Source organism: Semicossyphus pulcher, unplaced genomic scaffold, assembly GCF_022749685.1.
Source record: "Semicossyphus pulcher isolate SPU_LCO1_2020_fin unplaced genomic scaffold, fSemPul1.0.p SCAF_6, whole genome shotgun sequence".
In the NCBI taxonomy this organism is placed as follows: domain Eukaryota; kingdom Metazoa; phylum Chordata; class Actinopteri; order Labriformes; family Labridae; genus Semicossyphus; species Semicossyphus pulcher.
The window spans coordinates 3,338,540-3,363,925 of NW_027211737.1; positions in this window are offsets into that span (position 1 = coordinate 3,338,540).

Genomic DNA, 25,386 nt, shown 5'->3' on the forward strand with positions numbered 1-25,386 from the left:
ATACCTGAATGTGAAAATAAAAGTCGCACCTCAATTTGGTGAAAGCTCAAAAGCTAAAGTCCTCTGAGCTCCGATAACCTTTGCTGATAGTAAAAGCCAAGAACCAACATGTATACAAAGGCAGGAGCAGGATTTTTAAATCACTGAGGTCTTCGGTAGTTTATATACATTGTTTCTACTCCTGGTTTGGTTAAATATGACTTACAGTTTTATTAGTAATTCTACACACATGTCCTGTGTGTCTTTTAATGTAAAAGTAATAAACAATGTGTGCATGAGAGCCAACAAAGCAGACACTTTAAAGCATTATTATTATTATTTTTTAAAATATGACCCATGACTAAAACACAAAATGTAAATAGATTCATGTAAGGACAAAGATGTGACAAAGATGAAATTTCAAACCAACTGTTGCTGTAGTCACGATCAGTAACCGGACAGGCTATGCCCCTCAAACTTTGAACAGACAAACTGTAACAGGCTGCTCGGCCCCCACATCGCTCTTCATTCAGTGTCATGATGTCGGTGTCGTCAGTGGTACATATAGCCGTGAATACAGGATCTTATGCATTGTCCCTTTGAAATAAAGTATCTCTTTGGACAATTAGCCATAATTTGGTCATCGTATGTCTTTATCTGGTCTCTGTGTGTCACAATCTTTATCTTTACAGTAAATCTGTGGTAGATATTTTCCCTTCTGTGCGGCCCAATCTCCAGAGGCCTTCTCTGTGTCAGTTTTCTTTTGGAGCACCTGTTCCACTTTAAGTCATTTCTTATTCCCCCCCACAGGGTGTGGCACTTATTATTTTCTCCAGCATCTCATTATGGAGCCGATGTTTTTCTGCCATGTGTGGGGCCTCCATCTGTGGACAGCTGCAGACCTTATCAGCAGAGGCCTGGTTTTCTCTCCCGTCTCTGTGAAGGTTCTTAAGGGTCAAATTGGCTCAGTCTGTTCTTCACACCTCAGCTGTGCTCAGAGTCCTCCCGTGAGATACCTTCAGAGGATGTACTGTAGTGTGCAGGTCCTGCGTTAGTCTCATCTTGACTGATGTGTAGAGAGTTTGCACTGTTTGTTTTGATCTCAGATCCCTGAGTGCTAGTGTCCCCTGCTGTAGTCCTGCAAGGAGCACAGAAACATAACATGCAGTGATAGTTAAGTCCCTTAAAAGACCTTTACTTTTAACTACTGTGGATATATTGTGACATAAGCAAATCCCCCAACCATAAACATACACCCATCCTACTGCAGCCAAAAACCAAATCATCAAGGTGCTTTATTTTGACTCTTAACAACACCTTAACCAAGACCTCTAAAATACAACGTGTTCAAAACTAACTGAAAGAACATAAACCTTTTTAAAAAGGCCTTTAACTAACCCAACCGAAATGTTCATAAGAAACACAAAGGACATTGTTCTGTTGGTGGTGGAGCCTCATGGTGGCCGTGTCTGTCAGCCTGATCATCTGCATCTGTCCCAGAGTTTAGCTCACGGCAAGCAATCTCAGAAACTACAAGAACTTGTATTTGTTTATATGTTTAGAGCTAGTCCTAAAGTGTCACCTTTAGAAAAAATAAGATTATCAATAATTATATACATTTTTATTTCTGTGTACTTCTTCTTTCATGTTTTCATCTGTGATGACCTTTTGCAGCCCTAAGGGCAACTAAAGATATTTTTTCTTGTGTCTTACATAGTTTATAAGAAAGGTACAGTGGCCAACAAGAGCAATTGTGCTGCAACGGCCCAAACTGTTTCCAGTAGAAGAAACAGGCTGCAAATTCAGAAACGATGCCAATTTAAAAACACTTTCAAAAGTCCAAAACCTACGGTGGCCAGGAGGTTTTGGACGAACTCCATTATCTGAAACGCTTTGCAAATTCAAAAAACACAATCACACAAGCCACAACAGACGCACGCGAATACAGGCTGAATCGTGTCGCCGGACTGTCACTGTTGTTACACAACCTTTTACATGTGGGAGAGAGAAGTACCAGCCCATCTGAGAAGTAAGCGAAACCTTGTTTGCTGGATAATTATTATCTATAATTATTACCATTGCTATGTATTTGTTACAAGTCTGATGATGTTATAACTGCATAACAAGCTTCATAATGGCCTAACATTATATGGCAGAGTAGCCTGCTTAAATCTGAAAATATAAAGACATTGAACAACATTGCGCATGTTTAACAAATAGTTATAAGAATTGAATTAACGTTCATTGTTGCCACTTCCTGGAATATAAATGGCCTGAACTGATATAGTGCTTTGCTAGTTTTCCAACCACTCAAAGCTGCTTTTACACAATCTCCAGTCAGAGCTATGGGAGCAATTTGGGGTTCAGTGTGTTGCCCAAGGACACTTTGAACATGTGACTGTAGCAGTCAGGGATCGAACCCCCGACCCTCTGATTGAGAGACGACAGACTCTTCCACTGAGCCACAGCCGCCCCACAAGGAATGTTCAGGAATGTTATTTGGTTGTGGAACATTTTTCTGTTGTGGTATTTTGTTGTGTTATGGTTTTGGGTTGTCGTGTGGTATTTTGTTGTCTCGTGGTAAATGGTGTTGTAGTATTATTGTGTAATTGGTGGTGTAGTGTTGTGATTGTGTTGTCTGTATTTGGTTGTTGAAAAAGCAGCTCGTTCTCTGCATGTGTTGTTATATTGGCGAGGATGTTTTCATGTGTTGTTGCAATGCACTGAGCTCTCAGGGCCACCGTATTCAACAAAGTGGGACCTGTCAGGTTTATTGGGTTTCCCTGACGTCGCCCTCCATCTCTACGCTGATGTTTCACAGAGCTCTTTTCTGTAACCTCATCCTCTTCGGCGTTTTTGTTGTATGATTCCAGCTATAAAACAGATCCCATTTAGACCCCGTGGGCAAGCCTTGCAGTTGTTCTAATTTCTTGGGGAAATATTTTTTTGTCCCCCCACCCTCCATCTGACATCACTTCTGAGACTGGTTTTGGAGCAGTGTTTCAGTTTTTGGAAAGTATGGTGAAAACCCCAGATGTGACGTTGAAGACATTATCCCAGGAGCACTTGATGAAAATGATGCAGATGGCTGCTCTTCTATGACTCGCAACGGCCTCCACGCCCCAAACATCACCTCATACCTCATCTCTGCTCTCTCTGCGTCCTGCTCCTCATCATCACAAAGCGATGAAGGCAGATACAGATGGAGCTCTGAAACCTTTGTGGCGCCGGGCTGTGCGTGAAGAGCCGCCCTGTCCTCGCTGGGGGTTGTGGGTTTTTCTAGGAGAGAATGTGAGCTGTGGTCAGAGACGCAGCTTTGAATTCACTCACATTCATGCTGCAGATATCATTCAGAGCTCGCCAACAATCCAAACACTACGATCTGGGACTGGGAAATAGATGGAGCATAACAACATCTGAACAACTGTGTCTGCTTATCACTAGAGGATATCCAAAAGGCAATTACCCAAACTGCAGCAAAAACATACAACTGCCCTCAATCCAAATATTACAGAGAGAACGCAAAACAGAGAAACTTTTATGTCAATTGGCGATAAAATTGTTTTTTTTTTTTTGAGTCATCGGAAAACAAGCACAGCTGTTACCACCCAGAGCCAGAAGAAGAAGGATTCGTGTTGTCTGGATATGATTATGGAGATTTGCAGGCAGATGGAAGCTGTCATGGTTGTGTGTTTCTCAAAGAGGCCTTTCAAGTGGTTAGCATCGTGCGTAAACAGCAGCTTTAGTCCCCATTGTGAAAGGAAAGAGCCCATATTAATACCAGAGACAGAAAGACAATAGAGATGATATTGTGTCATATTAAATCAAAAATCCAATCTGGCTTTGGAGCTGTTATTACAAGTGTAACATTTATCAGTTTTCAACTGGGGGTCTGTGGGAGATCTACGGAGGCCCTCGAGGCAGACGAGAAAAATACAATTCTCATATTTTTAATTTGAGTTTTTATGACTGATAACGGGCGAGGGAAGGTTTTTGCCAGATAACAAAGCGGTGGGGTAAAAATTATTTTTGAGTGTTTGTTATAATCTTCATTTTGGCTACAAGAGGCTGAAGGGCGTCACTTCCCCATGCTCCAGATCGACTGAAAGACTGTTTTTTTCCACAAGGTAGCTGTATTTTGGGTGTTCTTAGATGCTCTAATACTACTGTCACTTTCTTTTAGCTTCAAAAGTATAGCCATAGGTTTCATAAAGAGCTGATAAACTGATTTTATTTACATATGTGGATCAGGTTCTCCAAGTATGTAGACTCATTTGGGCCAATTTAGTGCAAAATATCAATAATTCATTACAACTATGGTCCAAGCCAGGACATAACTGTTTTAAATGTGCATTCTTCCCAATGACCTGCAGGGGGCGACTCCACTGCTGCAAAAATGTTGATTGTATTGTATTGATTTGTCACCACAGTAAACATTTTCCTGATTTCCTAGTTTATGGTTTCAATAGTTCCAAGTCTTCAGCCCAGCAGGATGTCTGTTTAAGCAAGGTATGCTTCAGGGCACAGCTACCTGTGATTGAGAGAGCTGCTACCATGGCAACCTGTCAGTCATAGAGGCATAGCATTGTGTTTTCATCCCCTTCAGAATATGATCACTCCTGGCTCCAGAAAAAAAGGTGAAAGTTTCAAACTATGAACTATAAACTGGCTGAACCTGAGGAAAACAATTATGAGTGAAAAACATCTACAGGTTAATTTAGTAAAAATCTAAATCAGAAAATTTTTTCTGTCACCTTTTTCAATCAGCAAACATCTGTTGAGGAACACACAGACAGGTTTCTCTGCAACTTAGAACAGCAAACCTCCAAAAAAAATCTACACTGGGAGCTTTAGAAATGTGAGAAATTTGACCAACAATTTGCATGTTATATATATATCACTAAGTATCAATGCGATTTAACAAAGAAGTGGTGCCCGTGTTGTGTAGTGAAATTGACCCTGTCAGCACAGAGGAACAATGAACCCTCCTGATTTATTCACCTGTTTCACTGACTGGATCTCTGTGATTGCACACGCTGGGAGCTCCACCTCCCGGGGTCTCCGGCCGCCCTCCAGTCCTGGACCTGGTAGCTGGTGTCTCTCTGCTCTCCAGCCTTCCTGTTAGCAGTGTCAGGCTCCCACCTCCTCCTGCTCGGCTCTGTGGTGTCACCCTGTGGGTCGTCCTCCCACTGCTGGGCCTCTGCTGGAGGGGACAGCAGAACCCCCGCACTGTGACAAAACGATAACAACATTGGTTTATGTATGATGATATCATTACCTCTCAAACCCACAGTGTGGATACTAACAGCATGAATATGTAAAGATGAAACAAGAAGACATTAAAGAACTTGATGATAAATAACACAAATTCACATGAAATGAGAAGACACAACACAAGTTGTCTATGAATCAAGAAACATGGGATGACAAACAGCAAAATGAAACGAGACAAAATGAAATGACTTAAAATGACATGATTGGAAACCATAACAAATTAAATGACACGTCATAAAATGAAACAATGAAAAATGTAATGACAGCAAATAAAATGACACAACACGGAATAACAAAAAGTCAAGATGATTTGTGAAAGTAATGGGGGGGCTGGTCTGTAAGATTAAACTTGTTACATTTGTTTATTGGGCCCTGAACATTTTGAGAAATGGAGCAGCCATGGCGGCCATTTTGCTGCCAACTTTTAGACGTCAGCTCCTCTGTATTATTATATTTAGTCCAGCATATATATTGAAAAAAGTATAATTTGGTTATGTCTGGTGAATAAAACAGCCGCCAGCGCGGGCGACCCCAAGGCTTTGTTGTGATTACTCATTTTCTTAAAGCTCCAAGAAATTCCTGACTAGGATTTTCACGATGATGATGATGACTATACTGATCTTGTTGATGTTGCTGATGATTATTATATATTATTGTATATTATTATACACTGCCTGTTGGCACCAGTGTCCGGTTGCACTTGAAGCTGTTCATTGGCTCTTGCTGACTTCGTTCCCTCCTGTCTTGATCGTTGCTTGTGTTGTATTAACTCTCAGATGAATGTCGCTTTGGACAAAAGCATCTGCTAAATGAAATTGTAACCTTGTAACATTGTAACATGCTGTTAATCTCCTTGTCTGACACCTACCCCGCGGCAGCCGTTACAGGCATTCAAATGTAGAATTCAGTAAGCCAGTTCTCACTCCCATCCGATCCTATAACTTTTTATGTCCCCACTTTAGTCTTTTGTACTGGATTCAGATTCTGTATCAGGAAGGGAAAATCTGTTGGTATCTGAACATCTCTAAACATACCATATCTAATGACTCAACTTTAAAAGGCTTGATATGTCATGGAATCATCATCATCACATAATTTATGCCTCATCATGTCATTTGACAGACAGCATCTAGTCACCTTGCAGGCCCGGGAGCTCAGAGGCTCTGGAGGAAAGCCTCGTGTTCCCAGAGGTACGGGGTTTCGGGGGGAGCAAAGTGAACTCTGTGTTCTCATGAAAGGGTCTGGACTGAGAGTTCCTCCTCTGCTCGCTGTGTACGAACATGCTTTCATCTGCTCCACACTCTGCTCTCCTCTCATTCATCTCACATCCATGTTTCTCTGCAAAGACAGAATACAGTCAGTGTTCAGCCAGTCATACTGCATGACTCACTATACATACAGTACATTTCGTGAGTCCGTTTGCATCTTTCAGTTTAGAGCCAATAAATTAACCTGTTTTATAGGCCTTGTCATGGACTGTTAAGCTTCAGATGATGACATCTTAAAAATGGGCGTTTCCTTCTGGATCTTTTTATATGGGAGGAATGTATTACATAAAGCAAAATACTTCAAAGTTTCTGTTCACAATCTGCATTAGATTTAATGTTATAGAGCTGAAACAGTCCTGACAAAAAAACTTGGCTCTGTTGTTCACGTCCACTAAGTGAAACCAGGATTTACACTGGATTCAATATGTTCACATAACGTGTCGACCACATGGCCTGGCCTGAAGATTCCTTACTCTGCATAGGAAGGCCTTCATGGTAAATCTGCAGTCTGTAGTGCTTTTACATACAGGTCAGTGACAAAGGCTAAAAAAGTACTTAGTAGTTTGTTTTATCATAGTACTCAAGCACAGCTTCAGTGCAAGTTGCCACAAAGTACAGTGTAGTCTGTACTGCAGGGATGAAAAACAAGCACAGCTAGAACCATCACTGTGTAATGCCCTGTAAGTGTTTGAGACGGGTCTATTACTGTGAAGGCCTTAGCATATAATTCACATCATTTTCAATTCATTTTCACTCGAGGGGCAGCAATGAAGGCGCTATAACTTCTTGCCAACCGAATCATCCACTTGATTCTTCCTGCAGTAAGGGCTATGAAAACTTCTCACTTGCTCTTACAGACGTACATGCACATGAAAATATGCAGGGAAATATTTAGTGTTATTGAGTGTGTGTATATGATGTTTAATGTGTTGTGATGTCAACTTCCCAATTGACCTGCAAAACCACAATCATCCAGGGGAACTATGGTGTTTTTAGGGAATCCCATGAGCTACCATGATTTAACTGGAGCAAAATAACTGAAGTGATTGATTATTTTCCTATCAAATCCCTTCTTCCCTCCAATTTACCGACTGATAATGTCAAATAGTTTGCTTCATTGTGCTGCAATTCATAATCAGACGGCAACCAAGAACTACAATGTTTTAGTCTGCACAGGGGCCTGTTAGCACCTCATTCCCCATCTCTCTTCCTGCAGACTCTCCTTTAACATCCACAGGTTTTTGGTGTGTTTTAAAAGTTGATGAAAACACAAAGACGATATATAAAAATAAAAAATAAACTTTACATTGTACAGTAAAAGCAAACTGGTAGAATGTTTGTAGCTCTAGGGAATACCACAGCTGAGGCTGAGGGATGCTCATTGTGAGCTCTACATTGAGTTTGCCTCCATATCTGTAGCTGCAGGGACCAGTTATCTAGGTTTCAACATAAGAAGTGGATTGTTGTTTTAAAAAAGACTGTTAAACTGACTTAATGGTCCAGGACAATGAATGCCACACCACATAATTCTGAGGGCAGCGAAAACACTCTTAATTGAGGAGGTTAGAGGAGGTAAATGAGACCTAACGACTGTGGACTGGATGTGCAGACTGGAGGACATGTGCAATATGTAGTGTACAGTGTGTTGTCTCTGGTGCATACCATGCGAACATCAAATTCATGTCTGGTTTTGGTTGTGAATTAGTGTTTGAAGTGGTCGGCTTGAACATTTTCATCCAAACAAATGCATTTTCTCACAGACACTCTGTAACAACTCATTCAATATGGATGTTTTTTGAAAAAGTCCCTCTATAACTGTAAAATACATTCTACCCTGAGAGGTGCCCTGCGAGCTGAACAGGGTGCAGTTTAAAAAACAAATGCAAATAAACAAAACAGGAAAGAAAACCTGCTGCAATAAAGAAACACAACCGAATACCACATCACAACCAAAACCGACGGACAACAGATGTGGTAATTAGTAGAGTTGAGGTATTTTGTTGTGTCTGTGTTTTAGCATATTTTCTGAATGCCGTGCATGTTCTGTCAAACTGATGAAGATGTTCTCAATCTGCTTGTGTTGTGTCTATTTGCTTGTGTGTTCCTTAAAGTGCAGTGTATTGAGCTCTTAGGGACACCGTACAAAAAGTGCATCAAAATTTACAAAACTATCAATGAGCAATCACATTGAAAATATACAATGGTGCAGCTTTAGGCTCAGCTTCCAAAGCCAATGCAGAGACTCCTGTAGCCAGACCTGACTTCATTATTTCATTCATTCTGTTTTTACTTCCCCCTTTGTCTGCTGGTCATGAACTTCAGTTTTATGTCTGTGATGTATAAAGTTTGTCTTATCTTATACTAGCTGCATTTTTAACAATGCTCTCTCTTGTGTGCAAAGTACAATTAACCACACAGGCCATGTTATATGTCTGATCGTTGCATGAGAAAATCTCCAAAAGGCACCAACAGCACAAGCTACAGAGAGGTTGAGCCAGTGACTGCAGTAGCTGAGGTGAAACCTAGCAGACAGCTAGTAGCGGCCACCTGTCACGCTCTTAATTGCACTATATATATATGTAACCCAGGTTATTTGCTAGTGCTTAAATTTACCTGTGTTGCCTAAACGCCTCTAGAGCTAGAATTTACCTGGGGTCCCGAAATGCAGCATACCCAGACACGAGGCTTCTGAACCCCTGCACAGAGCGTCTCCCCAGCCCAGACGATTCTAATGTTGGCAAGGAATTATAATGTTTTATGTAGTTTAAGACAAAGTTGACTGATGTGTAGCCAGAGGAAAAGACAGGAAACGGACAAGTTAAGAAGTAGCTGTCGAAAATAAAGTCTCTGGGAGGAACTCAGGCCGGCGTTTCCCTCCTAAACTTGTGAATTATCCTGGTGAGTTAGCCACCTCATGTGGGCAATTAGCATTAGTTTGCCTGTTTAATATTAATGAGCTGCGTGTTATTTTACCTTGATATGTGTGATAAATAACAAAAACCAGTCAGGATGTAATGTAATGTGTGATGTGAAAAGTGTATGAGGTTGTTTTAGCCGCTCGCTACTCGCTACTTCGTTAGGCTTTCTTGCAGCCTAACAGCTAAACTAAATTTTGGGTACATTTTCTGAATACTAGACTAATTTTATTTCTCATTATTTTTTTATTTATTTGTATTTGGTCATTTAAGTTTTTCACCTAACAAGGGCTTTTGTCTTCTTGGTTTTTTGTGGAAGTTGTTTTTGTTTAACCGGGATTGGTATTCGAAGCAAGAAAAAAAGTTAAATAAGAGAATGCTTCATTAAATATATTTTTTCTATTTACTCTAAAGTCAGTGGTTGTGTGTGTTCTTGTGTGGACTGGAGGTCTTCTCTCTTTTTGAGCTTGCTACAGCCAGTCTTCTTACCGAACTTCTATTGTGGAACTTGTGCCCTAACAATAGATTCCCTGCTACGAGGGAAAGGTTATACAGGTTACATGTACATTTCCCACAATATAGTCGTCCTACATGTAGAAATGAGCTATAGAGACCAAAAGTGTTTCCTGTACCAGGCTGTAAACATGTTTATTTCTGCTGCTTGAATATGGGGCTCTTGCTTTTGGAGGTAGCCCCTTGTGGCCACTTAAGAAACTGCAGTTCTGGGCACTTCCCCGTAGGCCTAACTTCTCAATCCCGGTTGAGTTGCTGCTATGTCAGAGCAGACAGACAACCAGTTACAGTTTAGTTAATAGGGTGGCTTGTGCTGTCCATTGCCGCCCTTCGTGTGACTACGCTCCTGTTTTTAACAAACTTAATTTCTTCAAAGCAACAGGTATCGTCTCAAACTCCCTGCAACAGTCTTGTCAGATTTAAACAATGAGAGTGAAGCCCACAGACAGACTCACTTGTAAACCGCTTACAAATGAAGTGGTCAGTATTGACTGACTGATTGGGGGACAGCTCTGTGTATAGTCCAAGAGGATATGGCAGACCTTCTATCCTGGGACAAAACAGTTCACACAAGCATCACTTTTTACAGGCCCATTTTAACACACACCTCTGGAACCGATTCAGGCGTTTAGTTTCAGCCACTCGGACAAGCAGGGTTATCAACTGCATTTTAACAGAAAACGTGTGTGAGGTTCGGGTTGGGGTTACAGTTCATCACACAGCCTTTCGGCAGCTCTCCCACAATGATTCAAGTTCTGTCACTGCTCTTACCTGCTCTCATTCACACTTTCAAGTCTTTCAGCAAAGCTCCCTGAGGACTCATACATGCGGAGTTGAAGGAAATCCCATTTTGTAATGGTCCTCTGGATTATGGATCCACACCCAAACTCTGATTTAACAGCAGGGCTGTTTCTGTAGATCCACTCTGCTGTTGCTCAGGGAACCGAGCGCTCATTCTCTGGTTTGTTTGTGGTTGGTAGGGGTGTTGGGGGGGTACGGTGTCATAGTTACAAGCCCTGGTTTGTGTGACACAAAGGCATTCTGGTTGATATTTTGATCAAGTTAAAGTCAACAGTTGTAACCTGCTCTCTTGTTTCTGTGTTAAAGATCCACAGTTACAGCTAAAAACACTGATGGAGTTTGTCACTTTGCACTCACACCCAGCACGACTGGTTTATATGACCGCTGCTGTGTATCCTCCTTTTCCCTGGGTCATTTGGTGGGAACAGTACAGTTGGAACAAGGCAGCAGCAAATAAACACATTAAAATGCCTGTCAGTCCTCTGCCAAGAGAGCTGCGGTACACAATGTTACAGAGTGAGAATAAAATCCAAACCAACGGCAGTAAACTACCCTCAAATGAGAGGTTTCATGGCTAATAATGAGAGGGACAGTTACTTATAGCATTGTTAAATTAAGTCAGGGATGCTGTTTTTTTTTTTTTTGCTACCAGTTAGAGACAACAGAGAAGATGTGTAATTACAGCAGCTGGGATCAGATTTGCTTGTGTAATCTCTACAGGTTACAACTAATTCCTTGATTTTCATGATGACCTTTGAATAAAGAAAACAAAGTGAAAGCTAGATACAGATGAAGTCAGCAACATAGTCATGTTTAATTTCTGTGCTGTTGATGACTTGTTGACTCAAAACCAAAACATGTTTTGGATGCATAATGTGTTGGTAAGCTAGCTGCTCAGCTAACCAGCACAGCTTTAACAGTTTGTTTAGCTTAGCATGATTGTGTGGCAGTGGTTTAATCCGATCTGATTGATAGAAACCAAACTACTGTCATCAGAGTGTGATTCAAATGTTGCCAAACCCTGAGATGTGGAAGGATGTATGTGACATCACCCTTTTCTGACAGAGTCACGCCCACGTTAAACAGTTGGTGCATGCAGTGTAACACCTCCTCACCTACAGCAAGTGAAGGAACTATAGTGGATGGAGCAGAACCGTCCAGATGTATCAGCTAAGATGGGGTGCAACGACGGGACACATTTTTTTGGTGTCGCTTATGATTTCTCCCTCCGCAGATGAAAAGAAAGTGCACAAAACTTTAACCCTAAGCCTAACCAGGGCCAGCAGATTTTCAAACCAGGAACACTACGCTCAGCTGTCTTGATAGTTTTTGTCTTGCATGTTCGTATGACTTACAGTTAAGAAATGGTGTAAGGTAACCATGATCGCACAAGCGTAAATTAATGAACAGAAAGTTTTGTTCCAGTGAGCACAGAAAGACCTTGTTAGGGTTTGTCCAAAAATAATCGGAGTCAAGCAGAGGCACTTGTGCTCCCTCTGGGAGAAGCGTGGGATCCAAAAGGCTAAAGGAATTATTACTCAATATGACCACATCTTGTCCACTGAATTCACAGTAATGCCCTCATGCTGTGTCCGGGTACTTCATATCTTCTGCTATCGGGCTGTTAAACCTAGACAGTAATCACCCTGAACCAATGTTTTACCTTTATTCTTTGTTCTTGGGTTTAACCACAATATAATTTCCAGTGATGTAAGCCTCCACATGTATGTAGGTATAGAATATAATGTGCAATGCATCATAGAAAGCTTTATTTATTTTTTATATTGATAAACTTTTTACCGTGTGAATCTAAATTTTTTGTCCGTTCTCGTGTGAGTCATCAAACACTGGGCCACACGAGAGTGCCAGCTTACACCTCTGATTATGTATTGATTGTTTTATTTATTGTCTCTGACAGACTCCTGATGCTGCTGTTGTGAATGTATGTATGGTCTGGATGAACTGTAAAAACTGAATTGCCCTTTGGGATAAATAAAGTTGTCTAAATCTGAATCACAGTGTCACTAAATTAATGCTTATGTCAGCTGCTAACACTAGAACACAACATCTGAGTTTCCATTACATCAGATAAAACTATCCACTGTGTGAATACGGTGAACGAAACTCATTTCCTTGTCTGATTGTCTGTATGCTTACAGTATTAAACCAATACCCTATTTATAAAAACCTAATCTCCAGTGGGCCAGCAGGCTCCACAGTGGCTCCGTCTGTTGGAAGGACATGTGTGAAGCAACTGTCCCTGCCTCTGTATTGAGTAAACTTTAAATATCCACTGACCCACGTGTGCTCTGTTGTACTGTCCACAGCGACAAACGGCTGTCTCATGAACCCAGGCTGTTATCAGCCATGGGTAATAATTCAAAAGGTGAGAGTCTTGAATAAAAGGTCATGCGTGAGGAGTCAGCTTAACATTACTCAGTGGATTTGGGGCTCCTCGGTGATGCTTTTATCACCACGTCATACTGCTTTAACTTAAAAGGAGGACAGGTGCAGATGGAATTCAAACAGTCTGCAGCGTGTCTGTCTTCACTTTCACCTTCACTGTGGGACTGAATCCAGCACAGGAGGGTTTGTGGCTTTCAGGGGCTGTTGTCTGTTTTCATTTAGACACCATCCACACCAGCAGCAAAGAGCTCGCTGTCTGCTCCAGGTGAGATCTGGTGCAGAACACAGAAGCTGAGCTGACAGTACAGCCACCATCATCAGGGTCGGGTTTACATTTTGACCTCTGTAAATCTGCGGACAGTTGACTGGGCAGGAGTCTCTCAAATTAGACACATGTGCGTCTACTGTGGGAGCTGCTTTCATTAATGTCATTTTCACCAAGCAGCAACAATTCCCAGCAAGGGAATCACTGTAATTAGTCAGCTAATAAATTAGCCTTAAGATTACTTTTGATAATTTATCGTTTGCCAGCCCTTCGCTCCATACTGTCTCCTCCCTCTCGACCAAATGTCACTTCTTATTCCAGAAACCAAAATGGCAATAGCCATAATTCTTAACTCAGGCTTCAAAATGACAGTCCACAAACCAATGGGTGGCATCACTGTGACTATGTCCACTTCTTATATGAAGTTGATGACTGTCACGTCTTATTTATTGTCCCACCAAATAGGGTTCTTAAAATGATGATGTCAGTGTATTTGTTTGTTTGTTCTACCTGTGACACTTAGCTTATAGATAAAAGCCTTGTAGTATTTTAACAGTGATAGTTGCACTTCTTGCCGCTCCACTACTTGTAAGGCTCTAATAACCGTACAATGATCAGAAGGTAGACTTTGGTTTGTGTTCTGTAATAAACACTGCAGCCTCACGGTGGTGTTCGCCTGTCTTCAGACTATAGTCTTTTTCAGGGCATGCAGCTTTGGAACTGATTCAATAAGGATGTTTATGTTTAGCACATTAGAAAATCAGCCTCGTCGACAAGATTATAATAGAAAGCATGTGTGTGTGCTTTCCACAGGCCTGTGGGGACAATGTTTCACATGACCTTTTACCACAGCTGCCACACGCTTAAAGCTCTGCAGCGTGTCTTACCTGCTGTTAACTCGTTCAGGCAGCTGATGTTGTGCAGCTCCTCTGGAGCAGCAGCTCAGATAAATGTCCTGAGAAGGACGGCTCAGTGACAGATTGAGGGATGAGATGACTTCACAAACTAGTTTTCAACAGTCAATCTCCTTTTTATTCCTGGTACCACAATTTTATGTAGCACTGTAACAGGAAACTTTAATTGTCCCTGTGGGGAAATTTGTTGCTACAGCAATAAACTGTATCAAAATATAGTTTTCCTTTCTCTTCCCCTCTCTCTCCCCACAGGCCTCAGCCAAGACCTCACTTTCACTCAGATTTTTTGTATTACCTATTAATACCCATTTAAACCCAACCCTTTAAGTAAATAAAGTTATTGGGAAATAGTGATAAAGGTTAATTGGTATCACATGATAATATTACAACTGTGACCACTGCCCCAAATGATCTCCCAGCCCAGCACTGTAGGGCATTTGCTAAGATCCATTTGAATGTATTTGTTTTTTGTCTTGGTTAAATCATCATAGGCTTTTGTCCTACATGAGATCATTTATATTATTCATATGTCAAAAATGAGAGGCGTTTAAAAAGTTTAGATATCAATATCTAAAAGTTCAGCCAGCCAGAATTCTTAAAAATAGCAGACAGGGAAAGAAGGGAATGAGATTCAAAGCTTACCCTGGAACTGTTAGACAGTTTGTGTAAAAGGTACAATGTTTAAGCAACTATGCTGCAAACAGTTTTCCCTACAATGCTGGTATTTCCTTTGGACAAACTTGAATGGGGTTGGGGAACCAATGTCTGTATAAAATGTCACGTCAGTCCATCCAGTCAATAAAGCAACAGGCTACATTCACACAACGAGCCCAAGAACAAGACTGGAACTAGAATGACAAAAAAGTTCTGACCTGCGGTGTGTTATAGATCAATAACACCAAAAGACCAAAAACCCAACCAATCACAGTCAAGTTCTTTAATAGTCGGGGAGAGACTTTTTCTGCTCTTTTAAGTCACTGGATTCACTATCTGTTTAGCTGCTGACCTCATGCTTGTGCAGCTACAGCCTTGGTAGTTACTGTCAGTTACTGGTGGGAGGTCCAGTTAACTGGTCAGTTGTAAACTTGTTTTAATTTGAAAATATTGGGTTACTATGCCTCTAACTTCTAATACTGAGGACAAGAAATTGTGTTAATAATGATACAGATTAAACTGGAGTGGACAGAGGGAACAAGTTGCAGCAGGGGGGGACAGAGGTCATCCATGGCAGGCCTGGCCCCCTAATGTCTGCCCGGAGCTCTGGGTGTAGTCTAGACTTTGGAAATGTCACCAAAGTTCCCATCAACACAAAGACGCTTGGCAACAAAACTTTCCCCAACACAGATCTGTGATGTAACATCCTCTTACAGCTCTACGTCATCTGTAATACTGGAGACCTTTCCAGTGTGGACACTTTGACCTGCTTTGCAGCTATTATGATTTTGGTTTTATTGGAGTTGACACATCTTGAAACCGTCATGTTTTCTTGCACGTCCTCTGATCTGTGTTCTTGCATAACACTGTACCAGTGATCCACTGGCAACCGCTGGAACAGACTAGGTAATTTAAATCCAAGTGAATCCTCCATCATCTAATTTCTGGCACTCGTGTTCCCCTCTTCAGAGAGGTCCCCTCTGTGAAAAGCCCCAGTGTGAGCTGATGTGTGAATGTGGAAATGTTTCACCACACTGCGGCCCTTGTCCAAAGGATCTTCATGCTATTTTCCTCCTCACATCATTTTGGGGGGTTTCCTGGTCTGAACCATGATATCATTGTGGTTTTCTCACACTCAGCATGTTGGACACGTTGTTCTCAGTGGGTGGGGGCTAATGAAGCTTCACTGGGTCAAGACTCCCACCCATCCCTCTTGGATCTGCACAGCACTGACGAGGTGTTTCATTACACCTCTAGTGTGACTTCAGCAGGCAGAGACGTTTCACTGTTACACCCTCTCAGCTGCTACAGGTGTTGAGTAATGAAGCAGCGTGAAATCTGCTTTTAGCCTGAAGTCGTGTTTATGATGAGAGACACATGATCTGCTGCAGGCATGGGTTACTTTTTACTGTGTGCCAAGCAACAAAGGAATAAAATTGGGCAACATTATTTTGCAAGTGTTACACAAAAAACACTTTAATGTACATACGTAACACGTTATTAAATGTATCAATGCCAGAGTGTCAAAAAGGCCAAGGGACTCACTATTTTCTTTCCCAGCCATAAACCAGTACAGCTTTGCTTCAAGTGTTTCCCATATAGCATATCATAAACACAGAATGGGAGGATGACAATAGAGCATGTTGTCACACAGGGAGAAAAGAGCAATGTGAAGGGAGTGCACAAAAAAAAGTTATTATTGTTTCTTTGTAGTCTTCTCTTGCAAGTAAGCATTTACTCACCCTGTTCAGGTTCTGGTGCTGGCTTTGGTTGCTCCATTAGTACTGGACAATCTTCTGCTATTGATGCATCAGTACTCAGTAAACGTCTCTTTACTGTGGAAGCTTCCACAGCCTTTCATTGACAACACAATCTGTGCTAACATTTTGAAGGTTCGAAACGTTAAAACAGTAAAATGCCAAGACAGAGAATGAAGACATATGTTCCAGACAGCGGATCGCCTCTGTTGCAAAGTTGAAGCTGCATTTCTCAATATTGATTTTTTAAAAGCAGCTGTGATGAACTTTCATTCCGTGTTGATTTTGGCCGTCCCTGTGGACTAAAGCAGTACGCCTGGTGTCGTAAAAATTGTGACCTGGCTAGTGTGAACATTTGTTTTAGAAGCAAACAAAAGAAAGAAGATAAATCCTTTTAATCAGAATATATTTTATATATACTGTATATCATGGCTGTTTGCAGGATGCAAATTGTTGAGGTTACCTTTAACTTCATGAGAATTGTTCATGCTTTTCAGCTAACAGATGTGGTTGCTCAGTAAAAGTATTTGTGTTAAGGCTGAAGATGTTATTATTTTCTTTAATGTTATATATTCATAATAATTATAATAACATAAAGCTTGGTAGCAGAGCCAACATGAATGTTTTCTTATAAGCCAGTTGTTACAGTCATGCATTGTTAGGACTAATGAGTCACAAAGTAATCCGTTAGAGTACTCTGATTACTTTTGTGTTGTAACGAGTAACCTAAAGCTTTAGTTCTGCAATTTAATTCAACCGTTATTTACTTACTTTTTAATAAAAAGAAATCTGTTACTGGAAAATAAATTGCTCTTTTCCTTTTGTCACCACAAGAGAAGAAACTCCCCGAAGCTCTGTTTCTGTTTCTCTCCTACTTCTTGGCGGGGAACTGTGTACCAGCAGAAGGTAAATACAGCTGTGTCAGTGCGCATACGTAGCTAGCTAATTTAACTAGCGAGATGGCAGAGAGGTCAGCATTTACTTTGTGGAAATATTGACATTATTCTGAATGTTTGTGTGAATCCGACGAGAACAACATGACGGTGAAATGTAAGCTGTGTCTGGAGGATAAGTGCTCATCAGCTGTGAAGAGCTCAACTTCAAATGTGAAGAAGCATCTGCAGCTAAAAACAGCTCCACAACACTGGTGGGGCTAAGAGCCCGTGTTGTATTGTTGAAATTGAAACAGCTGTGCCTAATACTGTATGCGTCTGCCCTGTTCACTGTCAGATTGTTAGCTTAATAAAGAGCGGTAAAGGTCATACTGCGTCTGTCAGTCCTGTTATTAGGCTGCAGAGTTACAGATTATGGGCAGTAAACGAGGCTCTGCAATGACGGTAGAGTCGATACATTCAAAGGTAGACGTACAGCAGACTACACACCGTCCTGATAGTATATAACCCACATGCCTAACGACTCACAAAGGGGGTTTAATTTTTGGTCACGCAAAAGTAATCTAATGCGTTACTTTTCTCAGGAGGTAACGCAGTAACATAACGAGTTACTTTTAAAAATAACGTTACCCAACACTGCAGTCATGTCCCCCTGACCTCCATGGACTGCACACAGCAACGTCTCATGATGTGTTTCATCAATAAAACTGGTAAAATGGTAAACTTTCACCCCACTCACACACACTATTACACCCCCTCACACAGTGAAGGCAGTTTGACATTTAGTATCTTGTCCAAGGACACTGCAGCATGTAAACCGGAGCCACAGCTGGCCTGTGCTTATTTTAACCCAAACCATCTTTTCATAAACTGAACCAATTAGTTTTGTGCCCCAAACAAACCAAACTTTGACCATTTCACCATGTTCACAAAGTTAAACATGTGCTCCATGTGTTTGTGTGGTACGCCTGTCACTCCAACAGCCTTATCCTTTCATCCCGTCATCAGCATTAAACCTACTCTGACATCTGGAACCACATTATGACCATATCATGAAACGTCATGCAAGTACAAAATGCTGTAGACAACAACATAACTACTTTAGTTACATTTATTAACATTACTCTAAAACTCTTCTTATTACACAATGTGTATGATTCCTTTTTTAAGCTGTTAGTATGTTTTGTAAACATTGACGCAGGATAAATATTACACGCATGATTCCTCAAGTTAGGCTTAAAGTAATTGTTTGGTTTCATGATCAGCACCTCAAATCAAAGTCAGAGTGAATGTTGGCTTGGTTTCTAGGCCAGAGAGCTTAGAACACTTGGGAAGAGGCATGTTGATGGAGAAGGGAAGGAGAGATTGTTGAGAGATTGTTGAGGCCTCTTGGTGTTACCTGCTCTTGCAACGCTCTCACTGAGGACAGAGGGAAGTTTTTATCAGTGGAGAAAGACATTCCTCCTGGCAGGGATTTCCACACATTCTGTCAGTGTGAACAGTATATCACAAGTGTTATAAAAGCCCTGATGTGCTCTGACCCCAGATGAATTTCACATAAAAACTGGGTTTCCATGCGGCGCTTTTCAAAAAGGAAGCACTTCTCTTGGACATGACGTGCTAGCTCTGAGAAAATAACCTTTAGCATGGGGCAGTCCTTCGTTCCAAATCCTTGATTTATGTCTTATTGTGGGGTCAGTTCTGCTGGGAGAGAAGGGGTCGAGATTTCTGACAACGAGCCAAGTGAGAGCTTGTGAGGAATGTGTGTTTGTGTCTGTAACTGTGCTGGAATCCAAAACAAACAGCTCATGTCCCACTGAACCGCCGCTGTGGTCTAAAAAACACATACATGCACACTGAGGCATATTCTTAGCCTGCACTTCTTCTTTTGATTCATTATGAAAGGAAAACCTCAGATACTCCTGTGTACTATGACATGTCAGTTAAGAGACTTTTGAGTACTCAGATGTATCAAATTGTGCACTTTAAAGGTATAACAACAAATATTAATATAATATATAAATGAATGGACCACAGACTGAAGTCTGCAGGTCTGAAGCAGGGGTGATTTCACTGGTTGCAGTTGCAGAAAATGACGACTGGTTAAGATTACAAAAAAAAATGTTTTTCAGAGCTCAAATGCAAAAAAAACCAAGTTCATGTTCACGTTGAAACAACAGAATACTAATGTTTTAACAGAAATCAATATTTGATGGAATAACCTGGTTTTTAATCACAGCTCTCATGCTCTCCTCCAGTCTGTCATAGTGCTGCTGGGTGACGTGAGGCCGCTCTTGGAGCAGCTCGTCTTTGTTCGATGGCTTGTGAACATCCAGCTTCCTCTTGATCACATTCAGGAGGTTTTAATGGTTCAGATCTGGATCGGGCTGACCATGACATGAAGAGAGAGATGCTGATCTAAGAAACATTTGGAGTGGACTCTTAATTTTGTATATATATCAGATATATTTCAGATTAGGTAGAACTCTGTGAGAGAATGTCCCCCTTCTTTGGTTACTTACATCAGTAATAAATGGAAATCTGTGACGTTCCCAAATAAGCTCATGGCTAGTTTCAATTCTTCTTTAAGACAGCAGGCTGTGCTTAAACTTTTAACTACAACTGTGACTTGACAAATGTCTTAATAAACTTAATAAAAAGTCAGCTGGTTCTTTTTCTGTGAGTACGGTTTTTCTAAAAGTACATTTTTGTTTGACCTCTTTGCGTTAGCAGCAGTCAGAATAAAAAACTGTGCATCACATACAAAGTCAGCAACTGGCTGCTCACCATATTGTTGGATTTAAGAAGAAGACATACGTTTTTAATCCCTTAAGGGGGATCCTTTTTTTCCCCCTCTGTTGTTTTACCCACACAGACTTGAAATACACACATGTTCAAAGTGGACCTATTAACATGCATCAACATATGGGGAGATGTCAGAGCGAAGGGGCCCCCACATGGTCCGGCGCCCAGAGCAGTTATCCAAGTTATTCATCCTATTTCACTTTTAAGTCTTAAAGTTTAAGACCAGAGCTAAAAGAAGAGGGAGGACTGGATGTAAATTGGATTTATATCTGATGTGCAGTAATAATGGAAGTCCAACTGGACATAATGTAGGTTTTAAACTGCTCAGGCAGCAGGACGCTCCAGCTGCTCCTTCTGTACTTCTGTTTTTATACTTCTTCTGGGCAGAGCGATTGTGGTGTTGCTTTGTGTTGTAATAATAACCTTGAAAGTGGCCGACAACTTCACAGTAGCTTCTGGTAATATTTGTGTGTGGTCCATGTTGCTATTAGAAATCTACAAACACAACTGTTTACAAGCACATGGAGGGATGTTTGAATGACTGAATTTTAGCAGGTGTCGCATAGAACTGGCAGCGTGTGGACCTAAAGTTACCTGTGTTTACTTTTTCACACTTATAGGAAAAACAAGTAAAGTTGATATTAATGTGTGAACCAGCTGATCAAAAGAACCTTGCATGTCTGTGTTGAGGGCATTTGCATGCCGACCAGATGACTCTGGCTTGTTTCCATCTCCTTGTTGACTCATGTGTTGGGTTTTACACAAAGCATTTAGAGTTTCTCGACAAAGAACTTCAAACCTCTCCAGAAATTCTCAACATGTCCTTGGCTCACATTAGAACCCCATTACTGTAAACCAATCCGGCCTGAAGTTATCTGGAAAAGACTCAGTTTATGTTAGTGCGTGCTGTATCTCTGAGAGCAATCAAGCATGTGCTTCAACACCATGTGAGGAGAAGCTTCCACAGAACATTAGTAATCAAACAAATAAAGCCTTCACTCCCAGATGAGAAACCCAGAACATCACGCTAACGGGGTAAATCATTGTTGTTATACTCTTATTCTTACTCTTCACACTACCCTCTCTGGGTCACTGTAGGGAGATGTCCCAATATCCAGAATCGACTGAAATATCCCTACCAGTAATTTTGTCCAAATTACACTGAGAGCAGATGATTCGCTCATATGACACATAATGTCACACATAAGTCCATCACTGTAAACACGGACTCCAGTCAACAGTTCACTTCATACACTTCACTGAAGTGAAAATGATACAGTTGAACAAATCCTTCACAAGGCAGGGAGAGTGCAGTTTGACCCCACCATGACCACACACACATTATGACACACAAACATTACTTCATTTTCATATTATTTTTTGTCTCACCTGTATTTTTGGAAATCTGGTCTAATCTCTTCTCCCAGACTCTTATCACATGTTATTATCCGTCTGTCTCACTGTTTATCTCACTGTCTTTTTAGACCCGCCGTTAGTTTTTTTGTCATATCTCACCAATACATTTTTTCATTTAAAAATCATCTCTGTGACTTATAATATATTTAGTAAGAACAGTGATTTGTTTTTTAAGTTAACTGCAAGACATTTATAGACTTTGCAGACAGAGATTCCCAGTCAAAATACTAAATGGTTACACTGGTTTCCATCTCCACTTAAATGTGTTGAATATGTAACTTGATGTTAGTCTTTATTTTCTGACTGTTGAAAGGTTCCTCCTGGAACTTCCAAGTAATGTTCCCAAAATATCTCCAGGTTTCCTTGGGGCACTTCTAATTCTAAAGCCGCTTTCCCCTTGGTCAAAAAAACTGGCTTTTTTGCTTCGTGGGAAAAGTTACAATCGGCATTCAGACCCGAGTCAAATGAGTCTACAGGGTAATTATCACCTCGGCTCCGATCAGCAATGATGGAAACACAAAACCCGTGTTGTGACACGCTATTCTCCGCTATCATCTCAGCTACTAATTCCGCCTGTCTCCGTCAAAGCAGCGCTCGAACGTTGTTCCAAACAAGTTTGATAAACACACTGAATGAGTAATACGTACAGTAAAGACCTAACCACTGTAACATCTTCACTGGCCTCCATGCTGCTACCAAAGAGTATAATGTAAGTTCTTTGTGCGTACTATAGTTTACTTACCCTGTCTCCGGCACGTTTGTGTCTCTCAGAAAAGAGACTGAAAGGAGTATACTCCACTGGAAAAGAGACAAACGGCATTTATTCCAGGTCTGAAAAACCCAGGTCAACGCGCTAATTTTGTTGGGAAAGGGGTATAAGAGTGCACAGCAGGAAAGACAGGAAGTGCAAAAAAAGAGCAAAAAGGGGACTGAATCCTCGTTAAAACTATCTAAGGATCAGTACTCCAGATTTTCTTTGTAAAAGTTAGTTAATGCAACACAGGCTGCGTGACATTTCTGAGAAATATCCTTGTTGGCGTAACAATATAATGACAACATAGACATCTTTGTTGCACATGTCTGTAGTTTGGCTCTTATCCCTCCAGGCAGACGTGCAGCAGAAGGTTCTCATGTAAAAACCCTGATGAAAGTATGATATGGGGTAATGGGCATGGCTCTTTTCATTTTATGTCCATAATAATAGCAACCTTTATTTGTATAGTACCTTTCATGTAAAAAATCCTCTGAAAACAGACAGAATGCTCCCAGAGTGCCAGAATAATATGGTAAGTACAACGCACTTTATTATAGACAAAATAAGATAAGAATAAAGATGTTGACCAACCGGCCAATCCTGACCCTCACACAATCCTGGGTTGCTCCGTAAAATCTAAACGATCTCCCCAGTTCCTCCTGAATCAACGATGATGCGCAAATGGCAGAAATACAACTAGGACTGCGAGAATTATAAAGGAAGGATCTGGAAACACGGGTTGAAATGTGTCAGACAGATACCTACTCTGCCTCGAAAAGACATCTATGATTCATGAGGTTCAAAGTATTTCTTTGCTGTGCAAACCAGATTTTCTGCAAACAACAAAGTGATTTATATGTTCAGGTATAAATTAAAAAAACAAATTCCTATCTTTATTACAGTTCTTACTCAGATAAGTGAAAAAACGTAGTATAGAGTAGAAATACATTTAAAACAAATATGTGCATGTACAGCAGACTCAGTATGAGTTCAGTATCTGGTTTCATGTTGTGATTGTGATGGAGGTTCTCATCCATCCTGCAGACAGTCTGCTCAGTTTAAACTGAGCCACATACAGTGCTGCTCAAATCAGTACACGCATACGCACACGCACACACGCACATGCACACACACACACACACACACACACACACACACACACACACACACACACACACACACACACACACACACACAGGCACTCCTCTGAGATACTATATTGATCCCACAAGTTTCCCCACAATCATCACCAGAACACCTGATAGTGCTGAACATTACAGAGACCATTTCCCTGACTCATCATATAAATGTCTTTAGCAGAAGGCACTGAACCTCACCACTTACTTCATGTTCTCTGCTGCACACTCAGTGACACTCAGTGATTTATTCCAGCTCTCCGTGACAATTTAGTCCAATTATAACAATCTGTAAAGAAAGTAAAATCTGCCTCTGGCACTTCTAATGACATCAGGCAGTGACCCAGTGTGTGCTGCTCGTTATGTACCTGTACACCAAGGACAAAACAGATAGTTACATGAAAACTTGATCTTATGTCATTCTACATAACATCAAATATTTATCACTACATATACAATTAAAGTTACAATGAATAAAAAAAGTCCCGTCCACTTCAGACACCAATGATTTTGTGTTTACTCATTACTTTCTCTCATCACTGCAGCCTTCTTCTCTGAAGGGAAAAGCTCAAACCCATCCTAACTCCTACAGGAAGCCAGAAAGACATCAGATTATGACACTAAAAGAGCTAACAAGCTAGATATGGTGAGTACAAACATGGATAGCTGCTCTTTATTGCTAATGATTTTCACTCACCGGAAAAGCTGAAGCACAGACTTCTTGGACGTCCTGTAAGTACAAAAAATAACTCAGCAAGCCAAGTTATTATTCTGGTTAAATTCTCCAGATGCCACCACCACAAACACAGAAGGGATTTCAAGTTCATCGACTGGAATTAGCAGATGTGAGACCTAGCAGACAGCTAGCAGCACCCACATGTCACTCAAAGCGACCACACCCCAAATTTTGCATAACTTTAAGCCCGAACCTCTAAAGTATAGAAACCAAAACTGTAACTGTTTGTTGTTCAAGGCTGTAAACATGTTTATTTCTACTGTAAGTTCAGCATTGTAACATGGAGCTCCACGGGGACTGTCTTACTTTAGGCCCCAGTCTCAAGGGGCCATTAGAACAACCGCAATTTTTGACATCCCAAGTTGGCTTCATTTATAAGCCTTGGAGGATGCCGCTTATGTTCATCAAGTGATGTGTGTTGTAGCCATTGTATAATGTTGGATATGCTACCTATAAGCAAAAATGTATTTATCGTTTGTTATTGACAGTAGTTGTGCCTTTCAGTCTCCTCTCAGACTCTCAGTCCCCCTGGTGGAGAACAAAGCAAGTTAGAGATTTGGAAGATAAATATACACAAGATTTTACATGTCATGTTTTACACAATGGCATTTACCTAATTTGAACATTACTGTACCTTGGCTGCAGCAACGCTAATTCAGTCAGCCCGACAATCCACCAGATGTTAGCATCTAGCTATCAAGCAACCTGTGAATTTGGCACATGGCTCCGTTAGAACATGTTACAGCCTTTTTGTGTGTGTGGTAACTAAACAGGGTTGTGTAAATGCAACTATATGCTTGTAATACAAAATTTATTTTTGCAGTTTTCATAACTGCTGTATTATTCAAGAGAGAGGCAACAATAAGCGAATGATGTCGCTCTCACGCTCTCATGTGGCCC